Raw genomic sequence first — 6680 nt, forward strand, 5'->3', positions numbered from 1 at the left:
AAGCATTAAATTTCTTTCAAATCCACAATGTGGCTCAATTGAGGGTCAGTACAAAAAGCATCAACAAATACAACAGATTATGAGCATTCTAGTCATCCAAAATACAGTAGCAGCATCAATACAATAAATCGTTTTCATAATTAATAAACCATGGCTGTATCAGACACTTTCTAGCAAAGTGTCCACAACTGTTTATGTTTCCACTATTGATGTAATAAGGAAAAACTCTACTCTAAGTTTTACTAGTCACCACTCCTTTTTTTTTTATTGACAAATGTAATTTATTAGTATTTAGTTTTTGTTAGTGGAAAGGATTTGAACCCATGACTTCTCCTTTCCCCCTTCTCCCTTCAAACACTCCATTAATCATATTAGCAATAGAAGGTATTTTTTTGGTACCAGGTCAGAGACCACGGTGTCCTCCAACCCACTGGATCAAAGAATAATCCCGCTCATGGTCGTAGCTATCACTAGCCGAAGAGAATTTTACACATAATAGAAATTAAATAGATTGTTCTCTCACATGTGAACGTGTAGCGAGACCTTACACCATTATGTCAACCTTTGGGTTTAGCAATGGAAGGTATAATAATAACTTTTACACTCTCAAATGCTATTCCACAGTTACAGCACAATAATAAATTGTTTGCACAAAGTGTACAAGGTTACCTCGCCAAAGCATGTAATTGCAAGGTTAGAAACTTGTCTAGTAATTTTCTTTTTCTAATACCCTATATATTTGCAACGTTTATCTGAGGGTAAAATCATTCCTAAAAATATTGACAAACAGATTATGATCATTCTAGCCATCCAGAAAACGTAATGATTCCTTCAATCTCATTGTTGTCAGCACAAGAAAACATATATTTAAAAAAGCGAAGAAAGAAAGCATGTATTGACAAAATGAAACTGATCGTTAATGCACCAATAAATTATGGTTATTAAACAGCAGCAACAAAGCATAACCTCGTTGAACATACACATGCAGTGCGCAGGAGGAGCTTGTGGAGTGCGGCGTCAGCAAGGGTTTGCAATTGTGAAGCACTAGCATGGGTTGGACATTCACGTTAGTCTCGGCCGCACCACATTCATAAAATATTTCCTTAATTAGTTTTTGGACAAAATTTCCTTAATTAATTGATTAATATAGAGCATCTCTAACAAGGATCTTGCAAGGAAATCTTAATGATAGGGATAGTAGTGCAGGAAGTAAAGGGTCTGCAAGAAGCAAGAATTATAAGGCCCAAACGGGAAGGCAACAACCTCAGCCCAATATAGTTGGCTGTGACCCATGCATTCATGCATCAGTATGTAGAAAGCGCAAACCTTAGGCTAGCACCGTATCTTCTAGAAGATGTGTAGTGTAATAACAGAATATTTGGTGTTAGGATATTGTGATTTGCATTTATCTTTTCTGTTAGTGCTTGTCGGGCCCTTGTCCCCTTCGTAGCTATATATATCCGTTGTAATGGCACTTGTTGGGGATATGAATGAAAATAGCAAAGCTTTCTTTCTCCCTTTTCCTCTGGAGGCACTGGCACCCTCGAAACCAGCTTATCTTCTCCTTCTTCCTCCTTGTTTCTGGAGGTGTTGACCCTTGAAGTTCAGCAACAAGCGCAACACGTAACACTTAACCTCAAGATATCTATTATTGGAGCACGATATTGAATCTCCATGTAGAGATCCCATTCTTCTAGTTTTGGTAGAATAACTACTAAGATCTGCATTCATTTAAAAAATATTTTTTACTTTTTTTCTCCATGAAATTAATTTATACTCAATTCTTATAAAAAAGTTTATGATAGAATCTACTATAGGAGTAAAAAATAAGAGAGATCTTAAGAGCATTGTAACATTGAGGAGTCTACTAAAAAGGTGACTAACATCTTAAAAGTTTTGGTATAATTAGGCTTTGTAGAATCACTGTAAATTTAGGGATTTGGATTTAGTGACTTTGATGAGGCGACTTTTCCTCATTTAGATTGTTATAAAATCTAGTGGTTTAGATTTTGTCATTTTATCTATTTTACACTATCATACCATCATAACTCATCGTCTATGATAAATTTATTTTAAAAACTAATTATCATGAAGTAATTCAACGGTAAATTGTGATTGGATGACGGTTTAAAATTATTTTACATTGTTAGTGACAAAAAACTCATACTTTTAAAGAAAAAAATTATGCAGTGAAAAAAAAATTACATAGTCATACAATCACAACTCATTATGTAAGGTAAGTTTGTTGACTTTTAAAATAATTATCGTAAAATAATTCAAATGGTGATTTACGATTGAATGGTAATGTAAAATTGGTTTACACTATAAGAGCATAGACAAAAAAAACTCATACTTTTATTCAAGGAAAATTAAAAGAGATTCTATGTATTTTTGGTAAAAATTTAATATAATTGAATTAAAAAGGGAAAAAAAGATAACTTTTTAACTAACAGTTAGAAAGCATTTAAATTCATTTATTAAAGTGACAATATTTAATAAAATTAAGTGTCGAATTAGTTAATAAACATAAAATGATATACAAGAATATGCTTTTACAATATTTTATATAAATTTTATTTTGTTTATATATCATATATTTTCTTTAAAATTAAATAAATAACAAGATACAAAATTCCAAAATTAGTATAAGCATTATAAAAAAAATTGGCGTAAAATAATAAATTATCATGCAAAAAACATAGATGACTAAGTTAGGATAATTGAATTTAAGATTTCTAAATGACAAATATTATATATTTGTCCATTAACTCATTTGTATTATTATAGAATTCAACTTTTATGCATTGTTAACACTGAAAAACTAATTAAAATTATTGTTTAACACTTTTACACCTTTATTCACAAAGGATATTATATTATCGCAAAACACTCACAAATAGGATGTACAAAAAAATTAAAGTGGGAAGCCTTTACACCCATTTATTTTTTACTAATATAATATCCTTTAAAATATATATATTTTTATTCTAGATAGACTTTTTTTTTCCAAGACAAAAGAGAAAGAATACCATTAATCAGAAAAGAGATAATCACACGAAAAAAGATAATAACAAGAGGTAAAACTTGCAACATCCACAAACACAAGAAATCTCATCTCCCCCACCAATCAATCCCATAACAAAAAGAATCTAATTCCCTTCGGAGGTGGAGTTCCTAAGCTTAGAAACTCCACCTACGGGAGAAACCCACCCACAATTATTGTAGAGACCAGAGACAAATCAAAGGATTTGAGGTCCAATCCCAAAAAGAAAACAAGGTCCCCCGTGATGAGGACATGACAAGGACTAAGGGCAATGAACCTTTACAAGGACTTGGAAGACCTATGGCAAGGGCTAGAACAAAGAAGGCCAAAGAAGCTCTTCAACAAATGTTAACCATGCTATTTGAATTTAGGCCCAAGTTACAAGTGGAGAAGCTTCGGATTGTCAATTACACCATGTTTCACGAATAGTAGAGGGATCCACCTTTGTTGAGTGGTTTTATTAGCATTTTGTTAGTTGAAATAAAGGCCCAAACTTGTGTTATAGTGGTTGTCAATTCTCTTTGGATTTGCACCACCTAAGCTTGTTTTAATTTGAAGAAATTAAGGTTTAATAAGGTGGAAACTCTAGGCTTGTGGCTGCCTCTTGGTTGGCTAGGAGTTGCACATTTTCCACATGTTTTTGTGTCTTAATTCTAATTTTAATTAGGTATAATGACACCATCAATTGTTGTTATTGGTGATCATTTGTCTTGATTCTAGTTTTAATTAGGTATAATGACACCATCAATTGTTGTTATTGGTGATAATTTCATCTTCCCACTTTTGTAATCAACTTGATGTCATTCCTATTTATGGGCTGCGCATTTTCTAATAAACAACAGACCTTGAATTGAGTTTTAATCACCTTCTAAAGTTTGAGAGTGAATCTCCTTAGTTACTTGAGTGATTCAAGAAATTGGTTTATCAAGGAACACCATCTTGTGTGTGACACCAATTTCGGAGGAGTGATTTTTGCAACTACCTTCTTCATTCTCCTTATCCATTCCAATTTTCAGAATTTCATACATGTAAAAAAAAAAATAAAAAAAAAACCTTTGAAGATCCATCCTCAACCCTTGTGCAAATTAGTTTACATCATTTTGGTATCAGAGCTCCGGTTCAAGGGTTTTTCAAGACTGCTTGAGCTGAAATTTCTTGATAACCTCCTTCTAATTTCTTCTTTGCCATTTTATATTACCTTGTTCATGCTATTTTTTATTGAGGCTAAACCATTGCAAAAATTAGGCCTTTAATTTCTTGTTAAAAAAAAAGAGAGAAACTTATTTTAAAAAAAAATATTTGGGTTGAATAGTTCATGCTATAATAGCTTTCAAAAATTCTTGAAGGTAATATAATTGCTTGTTAGAAGGTTTGAATTACCAAATTCCGAAGTTTAATTCCTTCAAAAAAAATCTCATTGTGTAGTTGCTAGAATTTTTGTCCTTGTTCTAAGCCTTTGTTAGCCTAACCCTAAGCCTTTTCCTTGTCACAAATTAGTGGTTGAACTTTGTGTAAACTTTCTCTTGAATTGCTTTAGAACTCAAGGAGAATTCTAGAGTGGAAAAAGGCAAGAGTGCACAAAATTGAAAAAAAAAAGTCATATTTGAGAGATACACTTGAGTGTGGTGAGGTTCTATTTTATTTATAACTATTATTATTTTTATTTTCAATATGTCAGGTGGTGGTGAACATCAATTGGATGGGACACAAAGATTCTTGTTGGATGCTCTCAATGCTCAAATGCAAAGACTATTGAGAGAGAACAACGAGGAGTTGTATGAAAGAATTTAGCGATTAGAGAATCGTGAACGTCATGAGGAAGAAAGGAGAGGAGGAAATGGTGGTGGTCCAAGGTCAAACCGAATTGAAGGAGTCAAGCTCAACATTCCTCCCTTTAAAGGCAAAAGTGATCCGGAGGCATATTTGGAATGGGAGCTCAAGATAGAGCATATCTTCTCATGTAACACCTATGAGGAGGCCCAAAAATTGAAACTAGCAGCCACAAAATTCTCGGATTATGCTCTAGTGTGGTGGAACAAATTGCAAAGGGAGAGAGTTAGAAATGATGAGCCTTTGGTGGAAACTTGGGTTGAGATGAAACGGATCATGAGGAAGCAGTATGTGTCGGCAAGCTACAGTAGGGACTTAAAATTCAAAATTCAAAAGTTGTCCCAAGGTAGCAAAGGCATTGAGGAATACTATAAAGAAATGGAGGTGCTCATGATTCAAGCCAAGATAGAAGAGGATGAAGAGGTAACTATGGCTAGAGTTCTTAGTGGTTTAAATAGTGATATCCGTGATGTTGTTGAGCTGCAGGAATTTGTTGAAATGGAGGATTTGCTTCACAAAACAATTCGAGTGGAGCAACAATTGAAGAGGAAAGGTGTGGCCAAAAGGAGTTCCACTAATTATGGTTCTTCTAGTTGGAAGGACAAGAGTAAAAGGGCTACCACCTCTAATGCAACACCTATACCATCAAAAAATCCTCCAAAATTCCAAGAACAATCCTCAAAAAAGAGCCGGGATATGAAGTGTTTTCAGTGCCAAGGCTTAGGACATTATGCATATGAGTACCCTAACAAGAAAGTCATGATTCTTAGAGATGGAGAGTACATTAATGAGTCCAAAGTTGAAAAGGAAGAAGAGAGTGAAGATGATGAGGAGGAAGTGGAGAAAACACCGGAGCGAGAATTGTTGATGATTAGGTAGTTACTTGGCCATCAATTGAAGTCTATGGAGGAAAGTCAAAGAGAAAACATTTTCCACACTAGATGTTTGATCGATGGAAAAGTTTGCATGGCGATCATTGATGGAGGGAGTTGTACCAATGTGACAAGTGCAAGACTTGTGTCTAAATTGAATTTAGTCACAAAACCATATCCTAGGCCATATAAGCTTCAATGGCTTAGTGAGGATGGAGAGGTGCAAGTAAGGAAGCAAGTGAAGTTGGATATTTCCATTGGAAAGTACAATGATAAGGTGCTTTGTGATGTTGTTTCTATGGAGGCCAGCCACTTACTCTCGGGGAAACCATGGCAATTTGATAAGAGGGATAATCATGATGGTTTCACCAACAAGATCTCTTTCACACATCAAGACAAAAAGATAGTGCTCAAACCATTGAGTCCACAAGAAGTGTGTGAGGATCAAAGAATAATGAGAGAAAAAAATCTTCAAGAAAAGAGAGAAAAAGAAAAAGTGAGCCAAACACTTGAGAGTTCAAAAAGTGAGGACAAAAAGAGGGAAACACAAGAGAGGAAAAAGATGAGTGAAACACTTGAAGTGAGGGAGAATTTTCTAGCTACAAAAGGAGAGGTCAAAAGGTTGTTTCATTCAAAACAGCCCCTATACTTGTTGATTTGCAAAAATTATGTTTTGACCACTAACACTATTGACAACTTTGAATTGCCTTCTAGTGTGAAAACTCTTTTGCAGGAATTTGAGGATGTGTTTCCATCAAGTGTTCCAAGTAGGTTGCCACCATTGAGGGAAATTGAGCATCAAATTGATCTCATGTCGGGAGCTTCTTTGCCTAATAGGCCGGCTTATAGGAGCAACCCTCAAGAGACCAAGGAGATCCAAAGACAAGTGGAAGAACTCGTTGGTAAGGGATGGGTAAGAGATAACATGAGTCCAT

The sequence above is a fragment of the Glycine soja genome, chromosome 7, assembly GCF_004193775.1.
Source record: "Glycine soja cultivar W05 chromosome 7, ASM419377v2, whole genome shotgun sequence".
Classification (NCBI taxonomy): Eukaryota; Viridiplantae; Streptophyta; class Magnoliopsida; order Fabales; family Fabaceae; genus Glycine; species Glycine soja.